Genomic DNA, 14,293 nt, shown 5'->3' on the forward strand with positions numbered 1-14,293 from the left:
ACACAAGTCCGATCGCAAAGCACATATAGTTACGCAAAATACTCTGACGCAACAGGAGTTGGCGACCTTACACATATTTCGGCAACTGGGCAGACTATCAACTAACACTGCCTCGCACATAATCAAATTGCGCTCTCACGGCTGCGTGCTCTCGTGCAGCCTACGTACGAGGCGTGAAGGGTATACCAATCTCGTTCTTTCCAACTTTCTGTTTCGTGACGCATCGAGCGAGTTCCACATTGCAGTGGTGTGGCTATGTGGGACGCGGCCGACAACGGGAAAGAGCACGCGTACTGACGAAGCTAATTCGAAGGATTTACATGTAGTAGAACGTACGGTACACGTCAGATGCGGCCAAAGACGAACTGTGCGGGATTGTCGGAGCCCTCGCGAGTAATTTCGGAACGCCAGCCCATCGGTGGTAGAAGGCAGCGCAGATCGACGACTCCGCAGTCAGCGGACTGCCGGCCCTTCATTCCGCTGAATGTCAGGTGGCCCGCGGTAACTTACAAAGACTGTAACACGCTACGCAGCCGTTAAAAAACGATATTTATTTGTTTACTACGGTTATTCATTATTTTAGTAGTAAGTAGCACAGACACTCACCTATCGTGATCGTTTGCTCCGTCGATGCAATAACGGGCGGTTGGTTGCCTTGACCACCAGCGCTTCCAGCCGCTTGCGCCTTTCAAAATGCACACGTATACGGCTTCAAGCTCACCACTGCTACGTTTCGGCAGATTTATTTTGCGAGCGGGTGCCGGCAGAACGATGAGCTGCACTCCAAAACCCGCTGAGACGCAACGCAGCCCGAGCAGCCCAAGCCAAAAGTAACAGCCCGTAACGGCAACGCCGCTACGCGGCGCTGGGGTCTAGCAATATGGCAGCCCCCAGGTATCGAAACTGAAATCGTGTATAGCGAGGACGGGTTTTCAGTGTTTTGTGCAGTACCGTCCTGCATTGTAGTGTGACTCGTGCACGTATGTAACCACAGAAGAGTGTAGTTTCGCGTACCGCTGTAAACGCGCCGTACGTGTCAAACAGGGTCAGTGGCAGCCGACGAAGCTTCTTCCAATCAGTGTCCCTTTTGTTCTAGGTCGTCGCAAAGAAGTCGGTGCACAGTCTCAGTGTTTAAATCGCAGTGCATGGACGTTGTTACTGTGCTTCTTATGTGATAGAATGTGCTCATTGTGTAGCAGGTCTTGTGCCAATGTCTGCGCCAATGGTTCGGTGCCGGTGACTTCGTCACGAACTTAGTTTTCAAGGTAAGAATGTTCTGTCTAGACTCGGACGCAGCTTTCTGTGAAGTTGCCTCTGAAGGAGTGACTATGCAGCGGAAGCTACGAGCTCTCACCGCCGGCTCACAAGCCTGCGTCGTTGGTTCGTGAGCGCGCGCGTGCAGCGCGCTTGTGAGAGCCGACGTTTCGCGCTCGTATTTTCTGCTTCGCAGCCACAGAAAGCTGTCGCCGATTATAATATATGCTACGTGCCTGTTGCGAATCCGTTGAACGGAAAATTTTGTGCGCCTATTAAGAACAATGTAAAATTTCTCAGTTAGTGCAAAAGTAAGCGGCAACGAGAGTACTTGCATGCCAGCTTTCAAATGCTGCGATTGTGCAACTCGGCCAGTTATTCGCTTGCAATCCTTATCATTAGCTGAAAAGATGCATTACCATTCGGAGCATGTCCATCCAGTTCGCCTGTGTGATTCTTTTCATTAAAAGAATGCCATAAAATACAGGAACGGGCTTCTATTTACTGGCTTTTAGTATGTGGAGAAGCTTCAGCGCAAGTCTGTCTACCATTTGCTAATCACTGTTAAAAATTGAACACTCATTTGTTAAGCTTTTTGTGTTTCGGCGTCTTTTTGCTCCTGTAAATTTTCATCATGGTTGGAATATAAAGGGCATCATGTCTGTTGCATTCTACAATGCGTAATTAGTGCCTGCAGAATCCTTTCACATATACTCACATTTTGTATATGCTACCTTTATTATTCTGGGGTTTACTTGGTGCTTTAACAGGTTTTGGCAGTTGTCATGATAACAGAAGTACTTGTGTTGACAGACTGCAATTTTAGGGGAGCTGATTCCATTAAATATCCTAGTTTTCTCTTTTTCTCTATTCATAACTGATGGGAATCAATGTTGTGACACATTCTTTCATTTCTTATATCACTATGCTCTCTAATAACGAGTTTTCGCAGGTGGATGTCTGCATGTGGCTCGTCTGCATCCAGTTTGGAGCCTACAGCACGGATCTTGCCTCCTCGTAAAAGTAAACTTTGTGAGTTGTATGGAATGAAAAGGAGCGTGTGAATTCCGACATAGTGTTATTTTATGGCTTGTTTCAGGACAGCATTTAAATAAGCTTTTGGATTTCAGTACACATTGGATAATCATGCTGGTTTAAACGAATTGCATTTCAGCCATTACAGTATGTGAAAAATGTTTAATCCTTTCTAGAATTTGGGGATTCGCGTTCCTTTTGCTTCAAGTGCCAGCAAACTTATATGATACATCTACATAACATATTTTGCATGCTCATTACTGCCTAACAAGAAAACAAACCACTCAGAATGTTTTTCGTTTTTGGTAATGGTCCCCCTGGTGTTCTGTGTGTATTTTCAAGCATCGGTATTTACTTAGTTATTTATATATTCATACTCAAAGGCCCCATTACAGGGTACTATTACATGAGGAGTGGACATGAAGTACGGCAATAAGGGTTACAGGTGTTCAGTTTGATGTGGCCCTCACTGGTGGGAAAATGAATTTGGAAACATTGTTGACCTTTTCAGCCTTTTCCATCAGTAAACTGCCTCGAAGCAATCTTCAAATATATTACAAGTGTTCTTATAGGTAGATAAAACATAGGCACCGCATTTGAGGTTTTTTAAAAAACGAAGTCATTGGTGCAAATGTGTTCACCATTTTTCTACAAAACGTGGGGTCAAAACGGCTTTAAAATGATCTCATTGTATTTCCAGAACCATTCTGAATGCACTTTTACCATTTGTATGCATATCAGACCAAGCTGGTGTCAAGGGGACTGCTTCACTCTTTCCTGCGGCCTCTACAATCACCGCAGAAGCAATGGGAGCTTTTCTCCAGAGGTTACTCTGTCTGCTGTTGCTAGAGGCGTGAAGACCCGACCGCTTGCTCCCTGCCTGCATCTGCAGTGGTGGGTGGCATTCACCTGGTTCGCGCTGTCGGCCGTTGATTCATGGTGAGTGCAGCACTGAAATTAAAAAAAAAAACAACAAAGAATGCTGAGCGTGCACGTCTTCAGTGCAGCCCACATGTGCACAGATTCATCACAAAATGTGCTCGGTGAAAATATTTAAAAGCAGGAATCACTCTCTCATTTCTCATCCAGAAGGAAGTACTCTGATGATTTTCTTGCATGTCTCATGGTCCATGATTAAATGATGCTTAATGGTAAGGGAAAGAGAAGGAAAACTCAGATAGTGAAAGTTTTGAGCTCACCTCATAAAAATGTACCATTGGGGGCAAAAGTGTCCGCTACGTGCGAGTGGTAAATCCTGTACCGCCATTATTGGCTGCTGGCTTGAGACGATACTTGTAGAGTGTAGTCAGACTCACATACACTAACATTTGACTGTCAAATAAATATTGCGGGGCAATGTATATAATACTTAGTTACGCTGATATCACTTTTCACGTGTCCTGAACTATTTTTCCCCCCATATACTTCCTTAAACGAGAGAGACCTGTATCGATACCTTGAAGGAATACTAATGACTAATGTGTTAGCAAGTATCAGGAAAAATTGTAATGTTGGTGTTATTGCTGCCTCCGAACTGCTAGATGTTTGAGGACATGAGTTTTCCCAATGAGCAGTTTTCGGGTTGAGCACAAGTTTGCTTGTAGGCATTCTTATCTGCCTAACGTCACCAGAAAGCAACAGTACAAGTTGTGTGTGCTGGCACAGATAGTGATGCGTACTGAGTATTGCAATTTCAGAAATTATGTCCGATGAATTGTTTTAGCTATAATAAAGAGCACCCTATTTGGCTGTCAAGGTATACATTTAACTTGCAGCATACCCTGAAGAAGCTACCAATAAAATATTTCATTTAAACATTTTTATAAAAGAAGGGCTGAGATTATGGCCAGCCATGCGTGCGGTTGAATGTTCACTGCCCTCTATTTTTTTTTAAATTCAGGAACTTATTAACATTTCAGCATCACAAACCTTAATTTCAGCTCCTTACATTGTAAGCTAAGCCAGCTAACATAAAACATTGCAGTGTGCTTTAAGTTACCTATGCTAGGTTGAGAAGAATAACCGTTTTGGGTGTATCTTCATTTCCTTAATGATATGAGGAAAGTTCATGTTCTTGGAAGGTTTATGAAAAGCGATGAGGAGGCTGTACAAATGCGAGAATACACTGTGTCACACTGGCTGTCATTGCCTCTAAGATAAGTCTGTTCGCTAGTGAAGGCTGATTTATTCAAAGCGCAGTTCCGAACTTTGAATTGCTGGCAGTTATTTTCAACAACTAATTTATGCATTGTCATCTGGGGGAATGGACGGTCGTGAGACACCGGCAAACTTCAAAATGCCTTTCCAAGAGGAGCAGATCTATGCCTCTTGGACGTTACGTGTGTGCAACGTGCTGTCATCGCACTGCGCTCCTGTGGCCAGTGTTGGGGTTTTTCAGTGCCCATTCCATTCACGAATTATATGATGCACTTTGCTGGGGTGCAGCATGAATTCTCGCTAATGCCACTGTCGTGCAAAGCTAAAAAAGCTGTGCTTGAAATTTCAGGAGGTATATTAATGTTGCAGAATTCTTTACACTTTGAAAATTGCCATGCTAATGCTCCACATGGCACATCATCCTGCACTCTGATGCAGACCTGCCAGAAGACGAACTACAAAGGCTGAGAGTCTTGACTTTTTGTGAAATGTAAAGGGTAGAACGGTTGACATTTGTGCTTGAAGAATACATGCTATCATGCACAGTCGGACTGAATGAAGGCAAGCATGCACAAACATTAATTTGTTTCAGATTTCTCACATGGAAAAACAAAGGAAAGGGGTCTGATTCACAGTATTTGCATACAGTGCAAAGGATGAAACATAAGGGCCTGATGGTTACCAATGACGTGGACGAAACTGGGAGCGAACGCACCTTCTCCTCCCTCGTGAATGGCGGATGCAACGGTGGGGCAGTGGCAACCTCACCATGATGTGGCAAGAGGCAGAAACAGACCCTTTTGCAAGGGCGGTAAGAAATAGAGCACACGTTCCCCTTGAGACCGGCCATGGTGAGACATGCATGCAGCTTGCACCTTATAAAAGGTTAAAGGCAGTCTGCAGGCTACCTGGCATAGCGAGAGTGGTCAGTGTGTTGAATGTTGTGATGAAAAGCAAAAAAAAGCTGCAGTTTTTGTATGGGCCAACCCAAGAGGAAAACCTCTTGTGCTGGATGTACTTCAGCTTTTGTATATATTATTCTGAGCAGTGCTGGAAGATGTGGACAGAATGATGACGCACACGCTGTTGAACTGGCAACTAAATTTTATTCATGAACCATTTCTATATATTCAATGCAGATAAAACAGTCAACAATCAGTCCTGTCACGTTCCATCATTACCCTCATCTTCCCTCTTCCAAAAATGCCTCTTCTGCTAGTAGTGATAGGGAGGTGCTACTTATGCATGTGTCTTTATAATCAAACATTGTTTTACGCTCAGTAATTTTCTGTGCTTTTTCATCTCGGTTTCATTCAACTATCACTGTAGTGCATATAATCTTTGATTATAAAGACACATGCATGAGCAGTGCATTGCTATCGCTTCTAGTGAAACAAAAAGTATTTCTGGAAGGGGAAAGATGAGAATAATGATGGAGCATGTGACGGGACTGATTGTTGGCTCTTTTTTCTGCACTGTGCATATTGTAATGCTTAATGAATAAAATTCTTCTGTTAATTCAGCGCAATGTGTGTAGTGCTTCTCATCCTTCTGTCTGTCTCTTCGAGCGCTGTTTGGGAAAATGCTGAACCAACCACCCCAAAACCATCTTGTATGTGGTATAGTGTCTATAGTTTTTTTTATTTGCCTTGAATGCTTCTGATTCTTATGATGATGTTCTCATCTCATTTTTTTACTGCAGAGAGCAAGAATATCACTGCCTGCTTGTTGCACAGCAGTGCCATGTCATGGGGTCTGACTGCTTTACCTGCACATCCAGGTGTGGCCTCACTAATACCCTAACTTTGTTTCATTTCAGCCAGTAAAACTTTCTCGTGTCATTCAAAGAGCACCTAAAGTTTTTAATGACACTTTGGGTTGTTGGTGCAGTTGGAGGAGAAAAGACCTGTGGTGCATGATAATTTATGTATTTTTGTGTTAGTAGAGCAGCTGCCTTTCCTTATCTCTTCACTGTGATGTATTCACAGAAAAGTATGCTGAAGACTTCATACATCATTCTGTGGGAAAGGTGCTGCCTATAACTCAACTGATAACTGTGCTCACATAAGTATCATGATGTATGTAGTGGATTGGATGAGATATCTGGGTGCACGACACAAAAATAGCAATTTCAGCAGACACCGGTTGATGAGACGTCAGTGCATGTTTTTTGTGCAGCTGACATGTGACTAGACTGAATAACTTTGTGATGGTGTACTTTAGTTTTTAAACGTGAAATTGGGTCATTCCAAGCCATCTGACCCAGATTTTGTTCGAGCATCTTTGATTTCCTTTAAAAAATGCTTATAGTTTATTCTATTACTATAAGAATCATTATCCCAGCTTGTTTTTGCCAAAAAAATTTTTGCTGTGGCCCCATCTTAAAGGGGCACTAAAGGGAAGTACTAAGTCAGGCTAGACTGGTAAGGTAGGATCACATGAAAGCACCTATGTCATTTTAACAAGAAAACAACACTTATAGATATATATGTAAAAAAAGCGAGAAACACGTGGCAACGCCCATTGTAGATTTGAGGCGAGATAGCAAGTGGCGTACGCGTGAGCTTTCTGGAGGAACGCTATATCGCCATATGGGGCCATTACCGTCGAAATGCGAAGAAGGCAGCATGGCGAGCATTGCCAACAGTGCGAAGGGTCTCGTTAAAAGAGCAACAGTGATAACTGAAAGAAAGGTTAGCAGCAAACATCAGCGCTGCAGCTTTCGCTGTGCATTCTGTGCACTCTGGCTGTGTGTAGCCATTGTATACAGCAAGATCAGAACTGCAAAGCTCAGAACTGCATTCATGGTGCGTATGCTTGCTATGCGGCTGGTGAAGCAGCTTCTTTCTCAATTCAACCATCGAATCAGCTACTTTGGGCTGGCAGCGGGCATTATGAAATTGCAGTGTTTTTTGTATTTTTAGTATGCACTCGCACAGACGTGCACTCATGCACATAATAAACATGTGAAGCACTATGCAGGTGCATGATGTTATGTTTTCTGCACAGTGGAAAGGAAAATGTGCCAAAGATATCTGAAGTACCACATGCATGCACTATCACTTTTCATTTGGCTGAATAAAGAACGCATAACTATCAATTTTTTTAGACTAGACATTATGCTTTCACTTACAAAAATTTGAAATTAATTTGTTTCATATTTCTTTATTTTTAATCTGAAAAAGGTGGAAAGCTATCCGTTTTCGAAATTATTTACCAAATTTTATGGTCTCACAGAAGTTGTATGAATGGCAAGGCAGCCTATAAAACGTTTCAGCAATGAGAAAACCTAAGCCGTGCCAGAAAAAATTCTACATTGGAGAAAAGTAGCTTTCTGCGGCATATTCAGCTGTCAATTGCATAGTGATGTGGTCCTGGTAAGCATAAGAAAGGTAGTAAGCTGCACAGTAACATTCAGTCGCATTTATTATCACAACTTTATTTCGAGTAATATTTGTTCTAAAAAAGCATCATTTTGCAAGTTCAGCATCAATGCCCTACTGTGGTATTGCTCCCTGCCTGCTCTTCAGTACAGTGCATGCTGGAGCCAGCTGCAAGTGTAGGTTTAAGCAGTGCTGCAGGTGGTGTGATGGGCGTGAATGCTTTCAGCTTCTGGAGTACAGAGGTCTACTCAAGGGCACGGTTACAGAAAATAAAAATTAAATGGCCACATAGCAGAAGCATCAAGTCAACCCTCGTGGTAACTGTAGATGCGGACCAAAGACCACTGCAGCCACGCTCCTCATTGCGCGGATGCAAGAAGCGCTATGAAATGATGGCTGTCTTTTGCTTCCTTGAAGTCATTCAAGAAAAACAAATTGAACTCACTAAGTGGTTTAAAAGAGCACCTTGGAAAGAACAGTAGTGTTTCATAACATCGTCTTCATGTGCAGGCTCTTTCACACTTAAGGGAAAACTGGGAGTGGATGGCTGCCGTGCTTCGCAAAGCACAGCTGCCGACAGCTGGGGAGAATTGATGGCAAAAGTACATGAACAATAAATATGCACCCATTCTAGCCGGCTCTTGGCAGCAGCGGTTCTCAAAGCGTGGTGGTGTCGCACTCCCAGTTTCTCTCTACGTGTGAAACAGCCAGTGGTACTTCAACTGTGCATGCTAGAATTACATCGTAATCAGTGACCCAATTGTTTCAAGTGTTGAAACATGGATGAACACGCCACCAGGCCTTTCAACCCACAAACATAGGAACATCCATTTGGAGCACCTTGCAGCACTGCTTAGATATGGTTTGCAACCGGCTCTAGTGAGCATTGCAGTAAAGAGCAGGCACAGAGCAACGTTGAGGTTTGGCATCGGTGCTCAGCTTTCAACACTGTTTTCTTGCATAATACAAAAATTACTTCAATCACTCTCCAGAATAAATTGCATTCAATGGTAATGTGCAGCTTACTACCTTTCATATTTTTACTAGTATCACCTCACAATGAATTCACAGCTGAATATGGCACAAAAAGCTGCTTTACTGAAATTAGGAATTTTTTTTTCTGACTGCTTGTGGTTTCTAATCGCTGAAACATTTTTTTGGCTTCTTTGTCTGCCAGGCAACTTAGAAAGTAGTTGTTCCCTCACCGTTCTGCCTGCTTCAGGTTTCTTAAATGTTACACCTATCGTTTTTCTTTCCATAGCTCACTGCATTGTCCTAAACTTAATCTGAACACTTTTCGTTACCTTCCATGTTTGTGCCCCTTAGGAGAGTATTGGCAAGATTCTAGAATACATGGTGGCAAAATATGTCAAGTTGATGTTTTCTGCTCCATACAACATTTCAGAATTGTGCTTTTTTGTAGAAATCACTGTGCCAAAAAACAGGCCGTGGAAAAAACACGCACGCAAACCAAAAGGCCACAACTGGACATGTGTTCACTGACATTACAAGTCAGACATGCAGATTCCTTTATCATACAAGTAAACAGAGACAAAGCTGATGCAGTAATCCCCACCTCTGCTTATATGAAACATTGTCCACACTTCCCACGTTACTGGTCCAGATGAAAGATTAAAATCTCAGCGCTATGGAACAAAGGCTTAAGCTGTTTTTTTTACTTTCATCCTTTTCCCTCTGCTGTCCACACATGGCACAACGCGGTAACAGGTGCGAGCTTGCCGGCTTCATAAAGAGACCTAAAATGCTGAAGGCCAAAGCTAGAGGTAGTCTGACAGTGGCAAGGCCTCATGGGCACTGACTTCAAACATGAGACTACCATACCCCTCTTTACCTCCTTTGAATATGCTGCCACAAAGCTCAAAACAAGTTTGCTTTTTGTTTGACCTTGGGTGATACACCCAGCAAATGTGTTTTGGTGTCACCTGCATACATGCACCCTTTGTGAAAAATTTTGAGTCCAAGAAGTTTGCTTCTCGGCCATGGTGCGTGTCTTGTTACCTATCACCAGCTTTCTGGACCTCATGAAGGTAAGAGGAGCTCTCATCACACCACTGTAATCTAAGGCTTCCCAGGTTGTTACAAGGGCCTCGTTATGCAGCTTGCAAGCAAACTCTTTAGGCTGTAATTTTTGACAAAGGCCATACATCAAGGATCTACAGAATCCCTTCATGTGGTGCTTCAGCACTGAAATCTAATCCCCAGCCTTGCTCATTGACAACCTGCAGCATTGCAACTATGGCTCTAGGCTAGCTGGCAGAACTTACAAACACGAAGTGTACCTAAACACCTGCAAAGCGAAGCCTTTAAAACTGTGCTCAATGTTTTCGTCTACACAAGCAAGGGAAATATCACTCGCGATAGGAACCACTCTTGAACACATGCAAGCTCCTTTCTTTCTTTTTCTTCGTGCAAAAGCTCGTCTGTCCACAACTGTGGTATTTTTGTTTATGCAGTCTCCAAGGTTTTGCAATTTCACCTTGATTCATTGTAAGGGAACAGAAGGGCCTTTATGTGTGGAAGAAAGAAGTTTGGGCAGGCTCAGGTGTGGCTCCTGTCCTCAGTAATATTTTTTGTGTGTGTGTGGACTAAAACATTTAGCGCAGTTTGCAAGGCCTTGCCTTACAAGTGTTTAGTTACAACTACTTCATGTTTGTAAGGCCTTCAAAAAGGAAAGCATGGGATTGGAGTTCAGTGTTAAAGTGCCAGACGAAGGACTGCAGTTCCTTGATGCTGTTATGGAGGGGAAAGCATGGCATGTTTCGTAGGCTTACTACCCAAGGACAAAAGTGCCTATCCTGAGTTTCTTGTTGACATATTCAAAGTTGGTGAAGAGTGATGTCTTGTACTTCAAGTCAATGCTCAGTAGATTTTGCCACCATCATATGGTATTGCCATTCAGTCTAAAATATTAGCAATAGCCAGCTATTCGCAAGATTTGGTTGTATATGTGTGTGCAGGTTTGATACAAGGCCAAGTGAAGACACCAGCTCAGGATAGGCCAGTAGGGCACAAGGTTGCTGTCATACTACCTTAATAAGCTATCTCATGGCCTTGGCAATGTGAGTCTGAGGTAAAAGTATGTGTGGTTTCTCACACCTAGGAAGATTGCATACCGCTTCAGTTCTGTGTCAGGGACAAGACAGGCTACCTGCCATTGTTGTTGCCATAGGTGCTAATGTTGTGTGGTCAGTATTATATCAGTCAGACGCCATGGTGTCAGCGGGCAGCAGGAAGAAAATTTTTTATCTTGTTACGCTGGCATGCTCACAGGCTCACGGTGCGCTGTCAGCACACTGTGCCTCCTGTGAATGGCACAGTTGAAAGGATGAAAGAAACATTTTGTTGCATAGGACTAAGATTTTTATTCTTTCATATTCCTTCACTGGGATCAGTTAATGTGGGAAGTGTCAGAAGGCTTTCATATCTGAAGAAATGGAGGTGATTGCATCAGCGGTCTCTCCATTCACTTTTATAAGGAATCTGCATTTTTGGCGCGGCAGTGATGGCGAACGTGTGTCCTGTTGCGGCCTTTTTGGATTGCGCGCCTTCCCGCGTTGAATATCTTGAGGCTGTAATTAAGTTTCTGTTGTGTATTAAACTGCGAGTCAGGACTGGGTTTACGTTCTCTTGGTGTTAATGCTTTTTGCGCTGTTTTACATTGGTATGAATTCTTACCAACTAGTCCATTTTGCCATCTTAACTGGTGTATACCTTTGCTCAAGCTAAGGAGCTAATGGTTGAATGCATTTTATAGTGCGTAAGTAGAATACTTACATGGTAATTAAACCAAAAATAAATGATTTCCTGATCAAATTTTTCATATTCTATGTACAGTACCAGAGCTACGCTTAGTTAGACTTAAGCATGCGCTGCAGCAAAAGATTCTTAAAGGTAACCACGTATTTTCATGTTGCTTTCCTATTTATTGTTTGAATATTTACCTCTTCGCAGGGAATTTTTTTTTTGTGACAAGTGTTCCATTTGAAAACTGACTTGAAATCATATTTTTGTATTTTGATCAAGTAGGAATGGTTGGATGAAAAGGGTATCCATATTTTTGTGCTATGTACAAATAGTTATGAGTAGCGGCCTGCTTGCCTTTGGCTATGCTTATTTTGTTTATTAATCTTTCCTGTGTTTAATGTAATATTAAAAAGTATCCCATCTGCTCCTGTGGAGGGAATTTAGGGGTAGCATAAACAAATCAATAAATAAATGTTTGTAGGGCAACGGAGCGGATTCGAAGAGAAGGCAAGTGTAGCAGGGGGCGGCCGAAAGTTAGGTGGGCGGATAAAATTAAGAAGCTTGCAGGCATACGGTGGGTGCAGCTGGCAAAGGACAGGGTTAATTGGAGAGACATGGGGAGGCCTTTGCCCAGCAGTGGGTGTAGTCAGGCTGATGATGATGATGGCCTGTATTGATAAATTCCTGCGTTCTAATTTGAAAGGACCTACTTTCACTGAAAAGAGGTTTTGAAGCCAGTGTCTAATAAAATGCAGGTACCACTACCAGTGGTCGTTTTCACAAGCAAAGTGGTGCTCTCATGGCAGTTATTGTGGGCATATGCTTGAAGGTACGCTGCACCACTATTCACTTCAAAACAGTGATCACAAGAGTCTTTTTTGGTCTTGATGTCACAAATGGAAACTGAGTAGTGGGAAAAAATGTCCCATTTTTAAATTCAGTTGTCTGTGAAATAAACGCAATTAACATAGACAGAAAGCACCACAAAGTCCGTGACTCAGTTTTTGCATGGAACAAAAATTATACAGTGTTCTCAGTGCATTCTTAATTAGTACATGCCCATCTTAACTGCGGAGGTTGTATGAGGGAATGACTTCTTGGTATAGTTTACTGAATTGCAGCCAGGATTCATAACGGGGCAAGAATACTTTTGTACTGCTGCCATTCCTGTATGTGATCATCCTCATTCCTTTTTACAGACTTGGGCAAGACATCGATGACCTTTCCACACCATGCTGTCCCAGGAGCGTTGCTGTGCAAGAGTGCACAAGTATTGTTGAGCAGCTCTATGTAAGCCAGTGGCTGTGCTGTACAAGCCCTGCAGACAAATAAACCTGTCATGGTAGCAGGTTGTATTTCTCTGTTTGCAAACAGGCCAAGCAGACAGCCATATTTTTCCTTTTACATCACCATAATTTATGCTCTGCAGGTTGCAGTGCATCAGTTTATTGTTTATCATGCAGTGAATGTGCTCCTTAATCTTAGTTTAATGCATCATATAGAGTTTTGACAGCATCTCTCATTATAATTATATCCGGTATCTGTAATATTTTACTGAGTCCCATTCCACATGCTGGTTCATCAAATTTCTGACGTCGAGCATGCCGAGCCACAGTATAAAGCTGTAGTACCATGCGTATGCCAGTCATCGTGCTACCCAGCCTGCTCATTATGGCCATCACTCAATATTTTGTTTATGCCTGGCATAATAGCTGCACCTGAGCAATGCACGGCATTATACATTGTACTATGCCAGGCACTCAGCAATGACAGCCATAATACCTGGCACCTACCAGTACTTGGTATTATGCTGGCCACCCAACAGTGCCCAACATGTTACCCGGCAAACACGAGCACCCGCCACTATGCTGGGCAGTCAACAGTGCATTACCAGGCACCCACCAGTACCCAGCACTATGCAGGGCACCCAACATGATACCCACCACCCAGCAATATGTGGGCACCCACTACCCACCAGTATGGTGGGCACCGGCCATTGCCCATCACCATAATCCACCATCATGTCGGGCGACGGGTTCCAGCATGCCCAGTAGAGTATTTTTCCGACAGGGAATTGCGCAGGCGCTACAGCGAAGGAACGGTTCCGTGGTATACACATCAATGAAGATAGCGTAGTACAGCCCCGTTGACACGTGGCAGGAATCAGACCAGCTTGGTATCACCAGAAAGACGCTTGGCAGGCACTTTGGGTTATGCAGGGTCTTGGAAACATGGATGAACAAGGAACAATGCTTAGCGGCAGGTTAGGTGGCCGCAACCACTGCTGCAATGAAGCTGGGGGTCTGGAGGTGACGGCTTTTAAGGCTAGAAGCAGGATGCTTGCGAAGGCGCTACAGCGAAGGCATGGTTCCGTGGTATACGTACCAATGGAGATAGCGTAGTACCGCCCCGTTCACACGAGGCAGGAATCAGACCAGCTTGGAATCACTAGGCAGACGCTTGGCAGGCACACTTGGATTCGCAGCAGCTTGGAAACTTGGGTGAACAAGGAACGATACTTAGCGGTATGTTCGATGCCTGCAACCACGGCTGCAATGAAGCTGGGGGTGTCGAGGTGACGGGTTCTAAGGCTAGAAGAAGGATGCTTGCGCAGGCGCTACAGTGAAGGCACGGTTCCGTGGTATACGTATCAATGAAGATCGCGTAGTACCGCCCCGTTGACACGAGGCAGAAATCAG

The 14,293-nt window shown here is 43.6% G+C and overlaps 1 long non-coding RNA gene across 4 annotated transcripts; it reads left to right on the forward strand.

Annotated features, from left to right (window-relative positions):
* Nucleotides 1–933: 933 nt before the first annotated feature.
* Nucleotides 934–12,913, forward strand: LOC144112401 (uncharacterized). Of its 4 annotated transcripts, none has more exons than XR_013310243.1 (6): nucleotides 934–1,265; nucleotides 2,207–2,286; nucleotides 3,031–3,228; nucleotides 5,039–5,257; nucleotides 6,149–6,226; nucleotides 12,794–12,913. It is a non-coding gene; the product is annotated as an uncharacterized LOC144112401 (long non-coding RNA). The 4 variants fall into 4 exon arrangements; XR_013310244.1 differs by having other exon boundaries at nucleotides 5,095–5,257; XR_013310245.1 differs by having other exon boundaries at nucleotides 2,207–2,277.
* The last annotated feature ends 1,380 nt before the right edge of the window (nucleotides 12,914–14,293 follow it).

Source organism: Amblyomma americanum, unplaced genomic scaffold, assembly GCF_052857255.1.
Source record: "Amblyomma americanum isolate KBUSLIRL-KWMA unplaced genomic scaffold, ASM5285725v1 scaffold_90, whole genome shotgun sequence".
In the NCBI taxonomy this organism is placed as follows: domain Eukaryota; kingdom Metazoa; phylum Arthropoda; class Arachnida; order Ixodida; family Ixodidae; genus Amblyomma; species Amblyomma americanum.